The sequence below is a fragment of the Tamandua tetradactyla genome, chromosome 14 (genome assembly GCF_023851605.1).
Source record: "Tamandua tetradactyla isolate mTamTet1 chromosome 14, mTamTet1.pri, whole genome shotgun sequence".
In the NCBI taxonomy this organism is placed as follows: domain Eukaryota; kingdom Metazoa; phylum Chordata; class Mammalia; order Pilosa; family Myrmecophagidae; genus Tamandua; species Tamandua tetradactyla.
Window position 1 is genome coordinate 31,042,623 of NC_135340.1, and position 11,008 is coordinate 31,053,630.

Genomic DNA, 11,008 nt, shown 5'->3' on the forward strand with positions numbered 1-11,008 from the left:
GATAATTTTAAGAGAAACAGTTTAAAGACAGCATCAGAGGTGACCCGGAGTTGAGGGCCTTGAGGGGGTCAGTCCCGGGGTGGCGGGATCCCAGGCCCCAGCGGAAAGCTTGGTTGGCCCCAGCGGAAGGCTTGGTTGGCCGTAGCCAATGCTGAGGCCGGCACCCAGAGCCTCCGCCTGGCACCAACCCGGCTCCAGCTCGTGTCTCCAATTAGAGAAACCCAAGGGAAGCGAGGCCGGAGAGACGACGGAATGCCCTCAGGGAGTTTCCTGACCATTGTAAAATGATTTTGGACCGATTGCATGAACAGCGAGAGCGGGACAGGTTTGCTGACATCACTCTGATTGTCGGACACCATTTTAAAGCCCACAAGGCTGTTTTGGCTGCTTACACTAAATTCTCCTGCAAATTCTTTCAGGAGTTTACTCAGGAGCCTTTGGTGGAGATATAAGGTATTGGTAAAATGGCCTTTCATCATTTAATTCAGTTCACCTATACAGCAAAATTAATGATACAATAAGAAGAAACCAATGGTGTGTGGAAAGCAGCAGATTTTCTACAAATGCTAAAAGCCATGAAAGCCCTTGAAGTCAGGAACAAAGAAAATTCAGCTCCACTGGAGGGAAATTCTACAGGAAAAATTGAGGTAAAAAAGAGAAAGATTGCAGAAACTTCAAATGGTATCACTGAGTCAATGCCATCTGCAGAATCAGAACCTGTTGAAATCTAAGTGGAGACGGCTGAAGGCAGCATTGAGGTGGAAGATGAAGGCACTGAAACAATAGAAGTGTCTTTGTCCCAGACGTCCACAAAGTACGTTCAGAGCACAGGTTCCTCTGATTATTCGGCTTTACCACTGTTGACAGCTATTAACAGCAAGTACCATCAAGATGATAGAAAAGGGCAGATTAAAGAAGAAGATGGCTGTTCATCTGACCCCACAAGCAAACAGGTAGAAGAAACACATGAAATCACTCTCCACTTAGAGTTTCAAGTGTGAAATATGTAATAAAAGGTATCTTCCAGAAAGCTCATGGAAATAGCACCTCAATTGTTACCACCTTGAGGAAGGTGCAGTCAGTACGAAGCAAAGAATCGGGAAAAAATTCACATATGTCAGTACTGCAAGAAACAGATTGAACACTTTGGACACTTTAAAGAGCACCTTCAAAAACATACAGTGAAAAATCTTTTGAAGGTCCAAATTGTCATGAACGATTTGCTAGAAATAGCACACTTAAATGTCACCTGACTGCTTGCCAGACTGGAGTGGGGGCCAAAAAGGGAAGAAAGAAGCTTTATGAATGTCAGGTCTGTAATAGTGTGTTTAACAGATGGGACCAGTTCAAAGATCACTTGGTGTGCCGGTTTGAATCTGTGATGGACCCCAGAAAAGCCATGTCCTTGAATTCTCATTCAATATTGCTGGATTGGAGCTTTTTGATTATCCTTGGAGATATGACCCACTCAATTGTGGGTGGTATCTTCTGATTAGATGGTTTCCATGGAGGTGTGTCTCCACCCATTCAAGGTGGGATTGCTTACTGGAGCACTTTAAGAGGGAATTATTTAAGAGCCACAAGAGCCCATGCAGCCAGGAACCTTTGGAGATGAAGAAGGAAAATGCCCTCAGGGGAGCTTCATGAAACAGTAAGCCTGGAATGAAAGCTAACAGATATTGCCATGTTCACTATATGCCTTTCCAGTTGAGAGAGAAACCCTGAAATTCATCGGCCTTTCTTGAGTGAAGGTAATCTCTTATTGGTGCCTTAATTTGGACATTTTTGTAGCTTTGCCCACATTTTCCTGGCCAAGTTGTAAACTTGCAACTTAATAAATTCCCCTTTTTAAAAACCATTCTGTTCCTGGTATGTTGCATTCTGGCAGCTTGCAAACTAGAACACTTCGTAATACACACTGGAGAGAAACCCAATTATGGTGCTTTATATGACTTGTGGTTTACACAAGGAAGCAAACTAAGAAGCCATCTCAGTAATACTCACTATATTTCAGAGTGTGCAGTAATTGAAGAAGTTCTTTCAGTAGAAACATGTGTGTAAACTGAACCTGTGACCTTAATGACCATTATAGAACAAGTTGGGAAGGTCCATGTACTACCATTGCTTCAGGTCCAAGTGGATTCAACAAAAGTGACTGTGGAGCAAGTCCATCCAGACCAGCTCCAGGACAGCCAAGGGCATGATCCACATACGAGTGAGCTTCCAGAACAGGTCCAGGTGAGTTATCTAGAAGTGGGTCAAATTCTGACTGAAGAAGGTGCTGAAGTACATGTGGAAGAGCTGCATGTTGAATGGGTAAGTCAGATGCCACTGGAAGTGCAAACTGAACTTCTAGAAGCAGACTTGGATCCAGTGACCCCTGAAGTCAAGAACCAAGAGGAGAATAAGCCTAGTCAAGCAGATGCTACTGAGACTGCCAGGGAAGATCATAAAGATACTGAAGGTTTAAAGACCAAACCAACAGTGGATTCCCAAGCTGAAAATGCAGAGAATGAGGACGGAACAGATATGCCAGTTTTAGAATGAAATAACAAATGAATATATATATATATTTAATTTACATGTTAGGTTTTTGAACTGATTATGGGCAATGTGACTGTCCTTAAGCTATGACAAGTAGGCCAAAGTTAAACAATTTCCTGGTGTACTGAACTGTTTCTTTTGAAACACACTGATTTCCCCACACTTAATGCCACACAGGAGAAATCTCTTTCATAAGTGAATGGGAAGCTTTGGGAAATATATTTCTGGGAACTTAAATGGATTATATTCTTATTATATAAGTTGGGTATGAATGTTCCTATTTTCACTGTGGTAAGACTTCTCCCTTCTCTCTTTCCCAGGTCATATACTTCCTCAAATTTTCTCATATTGTAAAATCAGATGTAAAGTCATTAAAATACAAGTTTATGTATTCTAATGCATGTTAGAAAGATGAATATATAGGAAACACAAGGCTTCATGAAGAAAAGTGCATTGTTAATGAGCAGTTAAATTTTGACTTCTGGCTTTCTTTGAGTTTGAGCAACATTCTTATCTACCCTGATGAATAAAGATGCCATCTCTGCAACAGGTACAGGTGGTGAAATTTCTAAAATGTTTTAAAAAAAGAAAACACCCCTGTGCCATTTCAAAACCAAAAAAATTCCATGAAGTATCTCTGGTTTTTTCAAAGTTTGGTTGATCAGAAGCAATATAGAAGATTCTACAGTACTTTATATTTTTGCTTATAAATGTCAACCACCAGGGTTTTTTTTCACTGAAGTTAGGTTGAGAAATAACGCCAGCTGAAGGGCCATTTTCAATTGGGGAAAATTAATTTACGTCTGTGGTAAAATTTATCTTGTTGAAAATTTGCAGTAGTATTTTACCACCAGATGAAAAAAAAATGACAAGTATCATTTTAAAATTAATGTATTTGTAATAAAGTACAGAGAAAAACATTATATATCAGGCTTTGTCTTAAACGGAATCTTTTTTTCCCAGTTCTATAACATAAAGATCTTGTGCTTTAACTTTTAAAGCCATACAAATAAGACTGCTAAATTGTGAACTTGAAAGTAGGCATGTACCTACTCTTTGAGACCAAAGGAAGAAAGTTTTATTATATCTCAGAACCTAGATTTCTGTAGCACGTAATCTAACTCAACTTGTCTGGATTTAAACAATCCAAACACAGGGAGCCCAGAATAAAAACGAGAACCTTTAATCCTGTATAGCTTAATGTAATGCCTGAATACATCCCAGAGTATATAAGGCAGATAATCAAAAAGCATTGACAGGGGCAGGTGACAGTGGCTCAGCAGTCAGAGTTCTTGCCTGCCATGCTGGGTTTGATTCCTGATGACTGCCCATGAAAAAAAAAAAAAAAAAAAAAGGAAGTACTGGCAGGGTGGGCCATAGTGGCTCAGCAGGCAGACTTCTTGCCTGCCATGCTGGAGACCAGGTTTGATTCCTGGGGCTTGCCCATGCAAAAAAAAAAAAAAAGAAAGAAAGAAAGTATTGACATCCCAGATCCTGCACATGCCAAAAACAAACAAACAAACAACAAAGAAAAAAACTTTAGGGACACCCAAATCAATAAGCCATGCCCTTGATCTTGAGGCTTACTCTTGTGAAACTTATGTAGGTAGTGGAAAAGCTTAGCCTACCCACAGGTATGTCTAAGAGTTACTTCTGGAGGACCTCTTTTGTTGCTCAGATGTGGTCTCAGTCTCTAAGCCCAACTCTGCAAGTGAAATCATTGCCCTCCCTGCTACATGACATCCAGAGGTGAAAGTCTCCCTGGCAACATGGGAGATGACTCCCAGGGATGAATCTGACCCAGACACCATGGGATTAACAATTCCATCTTGACCAAAAGGAGGAAAAGAAGTGTAACTAATAAAGTATCAGTGGCAGAGAGAGTTCAAATAAAGTCAAGAGGCTATTTCTGGAGATTGCTCTTATGCAAGCTTCAGTTAGACCATGCTACGTATCATAACCTGCCAAACCCCTACCAGGACTATTACAGCCCATCCTAAAGAATGCGTAGGGCAATATATGAGATTCCACAAGGGCTCCATGCACTAGAGTAACTTTCCAGAAACCTATAACCTCCAGATGGTTCCCTGGACCAGATAAGTCCTGTAACCTAGAAGGTCCAGTCTCTCCAGAACATCAGATAGTTCCATCTCCTTACCCCATATTAGTGACAGACCTTTCCAACATGAAAAAGTTAGAATGGCCATAGCCCAAATACCCCTAAAGAGTGGGATAGAAAGATCAAAAGTGATGGTGGAGTTATACAGAGAAGATAGGATTTAACAAATGAATATGATTGCTGAATCATTAAATTGATAGCTCTTTTAGTCTCCAGTATCTTAGAGCAGCAGGAAGTAAAACCCTAGAATTGTGGAATTGTAACCCATGTTAAACTCTGAAATATGTTCTAATTGTGGTGCTGTGCTTTGAAATTTATTGCATTTTGTATATATGTTATTCTTCACCAAAAAGAAAGAAAAAAAGTCGATTGTGGTGATAAAAAATTTTGTTAAGCCTTCTAGCCTCCTATATTCTGGAGCAGCTAGAAAGATAAAATCTGTGAGGATCATATTGTAGCCCATGACAAACTCTGGGATCTGTCCTATGGCTACTTATTGAAGAGTGTTTTAAAAGCTATTGCTTTTTTATTTCTTTGCCTTGTATATATGTTTAAAAAAAAAAAGTCTTGTCAAAGTCCCTTGAGGATGGGAGAGAAATGATGGAACTATTAAACTTTACCACTGGGGAAACCCTGGATACTGTGCCAAGTATGTCTGACACGCAAATCAATAGGCCAAGCCCTTGAGCTTAAGACTTGCTCTTATGAAGCTTATGTATGTAGCAGAGAAGCTAAGCTTACTTATAAGTATGCCTAAGAATCACCTCCAGAGGACCTCTTTTGTTGCTCAGATGTGGCCTTTTTTCTCTCTTAGATCAACTTTGCAAATGAAACCATTACTCTCCCCCCTACATGGGACATGGCATCCAGGGACAAAAATCTCCCTGTCAGCATGGGAGATGACCCCCAGGGGTGAGCCTGGGCCTGCCACCACGGGATTGACAATACCATCCTGACCAAAAGTGGAAATAGAAGTGCAACAAATAAGGTATCAGTGGCTGAGAGAGTTCAAATAGAATCAAGAGGCTACACTGGAGGTCACTCCTACTCATGCTTCAGTTAGATATTGCTACCTATTATAACTTGCCAAAACCATTCCTGCCAATCGTAAAGAATACCTAAGGCATTATATAAGATTCTACAAAGGTTCCATGGACTAGGGTAGCTCTTCAAAACCTACAACCTCCAGATGGTCCCTAGACCAGATAAGTCGTGAAATGCAGAGGGGCCAGGCTCTACAGAACATCAACTAGTTCCATCCCCTTCTTATTATCGACAGCCCCTTCCAACATGAAAAAGTTAGAATGGAAATAGCCCAAATACCCCTAAATAGTGGGAGAAAGATCAAAGGTGATGCTGGAATTATACAGAGAAGGTCAGGTTTAACACATGATTGTGAGTGCTGAATTTTTTATACTGATATTTCTTTTAGTCTCCAGTACCTTAGAGCAGCCAGAAATAAAAACCTAATACTGTGGAATTGTAACCTGCACCAAACTTTTCAATCTATTCTACAACTAATTGTTGCATTGTACTTTGAAATGTATTGCTTTTTTGTATATATGTTATTTAAAGAGAAGGAGGAGTATAAAAAAAGAAGACAGGATTTAACAAATGAGTATGACTTCTGAATCATTATATTGATATTTCTGTTGGTCTCCAGTGTCTTGGAGCAGCTAGAAGAAAAAAAATGAAAGATCATGGAACTGGAACCCATACTAAACTTTAAAATCTGTCCTATAACTACTTGCTAAAAATGTACTTGGAAATTTATTGCTTTTTTGTATATATGTTATATTTCACAATAAAAAAAGTAGGTGTGTAAATATTTTTAATCAGTATTATTTGGAAAATAAAATATAAGAACAAAACGAAACAAACACAATAAAATAATAAAATGATAAATAAATTTACAATAATAAAATAAATAAAATCAGCTTCAAACTCAAAAAAGAGATCCAGGAAGGTACTGATTTGTGCTGGTTTGAAATGATGTATGTACCCTAGAAAAGCCATGTTTTAATCCTAATCCCATTTTGTAAAGGCAGCTGTTTCTTATAATCCCTGTTCAGTATTGAATGTTTGATACCGTAATTAGACCATCTCCCTGGAGGTGTGATTTAATCAAGAGTGGTTGTTAAACTGGATTAGCTGGAGGCATGTCTCCACCATTTGGGTGGGTCTTAATTAGTTTCTGGAGTCCTATAAAAGAGGAAACATTTTGGAGAATGAGAGATTCAGAGAGAGCAGAGCAGAATGACATAGCCACGAGAAGCAGAGTCCACCAGCCAGTGACCTTTGGAGATGAAGAAGGAACATGCCTCCCAGGGTGCTTCATGAAACAGGAAGCCAGGAGAAGAAGCTAGCAGATGATGCCGTACTTGCCATGTGCCCTTCCAGATGAGAGTGGAACCCTGACCGTGTTCACCATGTGCCTTTCCAGGTGAGAGAGAATCTCTGCCTTCCAGATGAGAGAGAATCTCTGACTGTGTTCTCTATATGCCCTTCCACTTGAGAAAGAAACCCTGAACTTCATCGGCCTTCTTGAACCAAGGTATCTTTCCCTGGATGCCTTAGATTGGACATTTCTATGGACTTGCTTTAATTGGGACGTTTTCTCAGCCTTAGAACTGTAAACTACCAACTTATTAAATTCCCCCTTTTTTATTAATTAAAAAAATTAACTAACACAACATTTAGAAATCATTCCATTCTACATATGCAATCAGTAATTCTTAATATCATCACATAGATGTATGATCATCATTTCTTAGTACATTTAAATTCCCATTTTTAAAATCCTGTTTCTGGCATATTGCATTCTGGCAGCTAGCAAACTAGAACATGATTGAAAGTGATTCATTGGTTTTGGAAACCAGAAAGTCAATAGTGACTGGCAAGAGCAGTTGCAAAGGAGGGGCAGAAGCCAGGTTGCAGTGCATGCAAGATTAAATGGTCAGTTACTAGATGAGCCTGGACACTTTCTGTTAACAAGTGTCAGAAACCCAACTCAAACTCACTTAACAAGAAATTTATTGTATCATGTAATTGGAAAATACAGAGGTAGAGCTGGCTTCTCCCACAGCTATTAATAGATCTAGAGAGTTGGAAATTGCTCCCTGAAGATAGACCATCTTTCTATTTATCTATCTTTCTTTCCTTCCTCCACTTATCTTTCTCAGCTCTGTTGAACTCTGTGTATTGGTCTCATTCCTTCTTTCTTCAGATGAGCTTCTTCCAAGAAGCACGGTAAGATAATGTGTTAGTTGGGAGCTGTTAAAGTACCTCAGAAAAGGCCTTTTTTTAATCCATCCTTGTGGGTGCAGACCTACTGTGGGTGGCCCTCCATGGTTCCATGGAGATGTGACCCAGCCAATTCAAGGTGGATCTTAATCCTTTATTGGAGCTCTTTATGAGAAGATAAAAGGCAGAAACACTGAGAGAGTTTAGAGAAAAATGCTCTGGAGATGCTGAGAGAGGGCCCACAGAAGTTCAGAGAGAAAGCTTCTAGAATCAGAAGCTGAAAGCAATGGAACCCATGAGCAAAACACCAGCAGATGCCAGCCATGCGCCATCCCATCTGACAGAAGAACCCCAGATGCCAGCAGCCTTTCCTCAGAGAAAGTATCTTTCTCTCGGTGCCTTGTTTTGGACATTTTCATGGTTTTAGAAGTATGAATTTGTAAACTAATAAATCCCCTTTGTAAAGGCCAACCCGTTTCTGGTATATTCCATTTCAGCAGATTTAGTAAAATGAAACAGACTTTGGTACCGAGAAGTGGTGTGCTGCAATTTCCAAATACCAAAAAGTGCTGGAACAGCTTCATAAATGCATAAGGGAAAGATTCTGGAAGAAATGTGAAATGCTTGAAGCTTTGAAGAGACTATTGGTTGAAATTTAGTTTGGAAGTTTCCTCAGCTACTGATGAGGCCTTAGACAGAAATGATGATTATGTCATTGCCAATTGGAAGAAAGGTAATCCTTGTTTTAAAGTGGTAGAGAATTTGGCAAAATTGAGTTCTGGTGCTGGATAGATGAGAGAATTTGAAAGCAATGAACTTGGATATCTAGCTGAGGAAACTTCCAAACTAAATGTACATTCCAACAGCTTTAGCAAACCAAAAGAGCTAGCTACCCAATTTCAGACACTATCAGAATCATAAAATCAAATCTTATGAAATCTAGTTAGCACAAGAATCCATTAAGAATTCTGATTGGGCCCTCTTAAGTTATGTGCCCATCTCTGAATCAATCCCTGTGACCAGGTAGATGGAATATTCTGATTTCATAGCTCATATCATATAGATACCATAGATAGGAGGCAGACACTTCCATTGATACCCAGAAACACACAGAGTAGGGAAGGGATGTTTCCCAAAAACAAAATATTCTGGATAGAGAAACAATATAGGTCCAATTATTACCAGAAGTCTGCAGACACCAGAGCAGAGCAGAGCTCCAGCTTCAGGATCTTGCCACAAGAAAGAATTCAAGGACTAGAAAAGCAAATAGAGGCAAACAGCAAGGTTTATTGAAGCTCAAGTACATGCTAACTAAAGAAATTAGTGCAGGTATGCTTAAGGGAAAGACACACCTCAGGGTGGGTAGGGTCAGTTTGTTTTACAGTGGCTTTAGCCCACAGCAATTTTCTTTTCTTTTTGCCCTGTGATTGTCAGGTGTTCATATTATTTCAAAACAGTTGATTACTACCTTCACTTGTGGCTTTCTTGTTCTGAGCTTATCAAGTTGTTTCAGAGTTCTTTCTGTTGGCCCTTAGGAAATGAGATTGCAACCTTCACAGCCTGAAGCTGGTGGAGAGACCTTGTCTCAACTCATCTTGGAGGGCTGGAACTGAAACTGTTAACCCTTTCTTGATCAGGTAAAGGACTAGTGACCAGAGCCCAGATGCACTAGTCTATCCTGCTTCACAATACATTCCACCTCTTGGCTGTTCAGCATTTCTTCTTTCCATACACACAATATTAAAAATGCCTCATTTAATATGATGTTACCTTCCCTTTTACAAATGAAAATGCACTAATTCTTTTCCAAAGAGAAACAAGTGAAAGTCATTGCAGCCAACCTCAAGTCCAGAAGATGTACATTCCCTTAGGATCAAATCTGACTCCTCATGATTTTGCAACCTATGATTGATATATTTAACTACCTCCAACAAATATAAAATGATGGAAAGAGAATAGAAAATTCTAATTAAAAAACACCATCACGTGAAAACTAGACAACAGTCCCCAATCCAAAACATATATTTTGGGGCAGGAATAATAAGGAGTTCTTGTCTTGGCAGAGTAAAAGTTTGTTAGTCAGCCATTAAGGGCTGCCAGTATTGCCCCCTGAGAGAATCTCTTTTGTCCATTGTCCTTATGGCCATGCCTGAAAGGGATGTAGAAGAGGATCATAAAATTGCAATTGCTTCTATTAGCAGTCTACTTCCTGCCAGCACCATTTATGACAAGTGGGGTCCTAAGGTTTTCTTTAAGAGTGAGGAAACATAGGATCCCACTTTACCCAAACTTGAGGTTCCACTAATAATATAACTCACCTAAAACTTTAGTACCCTATTAAATGTTTCAATTTCTGGAAATTCTGTCAGCTTCTTTTATTATGGATCATGAGGTTGGACTCCACCTTTGCTGTTTAGAGCTATAGGCCTTGGAACTTTGCCTTCAGCTGTAATCCTAAATGAAATTGTTTCCCTTTTGGCATTGTGAAACAATAGGTGAGGCAGAGCAAGCTGCACCTGTGACCAGGGTGAAGCCCATTGGCTGGCCCTGACAACAGGAAGAAAGATTTCTTAAATTGGATAATTTATACCAGGAGGTTAGTGGGAAAGGCCCAGGGAATCTGGTTTCCTTTATTTCTCTGACCTCTCCTGTGTCCCAGTTTTATCTCCCTGCTGTGTCTCCTACCTCCTTGCCTTTTATGCTAATTTTAGAATAGGGCAGAAATTTTGTGTTTTTTTGCAATTCTGTAAAAAGCATGATTAACCGAGACTCAGCAATCTTGCCCACAGGCAGAGGAGTCCTTATTAACAAAGCTATAGATTGTTCCTTTTTTGCTTTCAGACCAGTCAGCTCAGATCAAAGCTTGTCTACCTTTGTAAGACCTTAAAAGCCTCAAGAAGCAGCCAATATTTTCTAACAACCTGATGGTTTCCTAAAGCTCCAGCTTCAATAGATATTTTGTCTGGGACAGCTAACCTGCAGCAAGGAGGAGTTTAACCAGCTGCAATGCTCTCAAAAACAAAACAAAATAAAACAAAAGAAGGCTTCTCATTGCCTCCATTCAGCCAATTTCACATTTTGGAGTTCATAACCTTTTTAATC

The 11,008-nt window shown here is 39.7% G+C and overlaps 1 pseudogene; it reads left to right on the forward strand.

Moving 5' to 3' along the window:
- Positions 1-263: 263 nt before the first annotated feature.
- Positions 264-2,547, forward strand: LOC143654876 (zinc finger protein 131-like; annotated as a pseudogene).
- Positions 2,548-11,008: the final 8,461 nt, after the last annotated feature.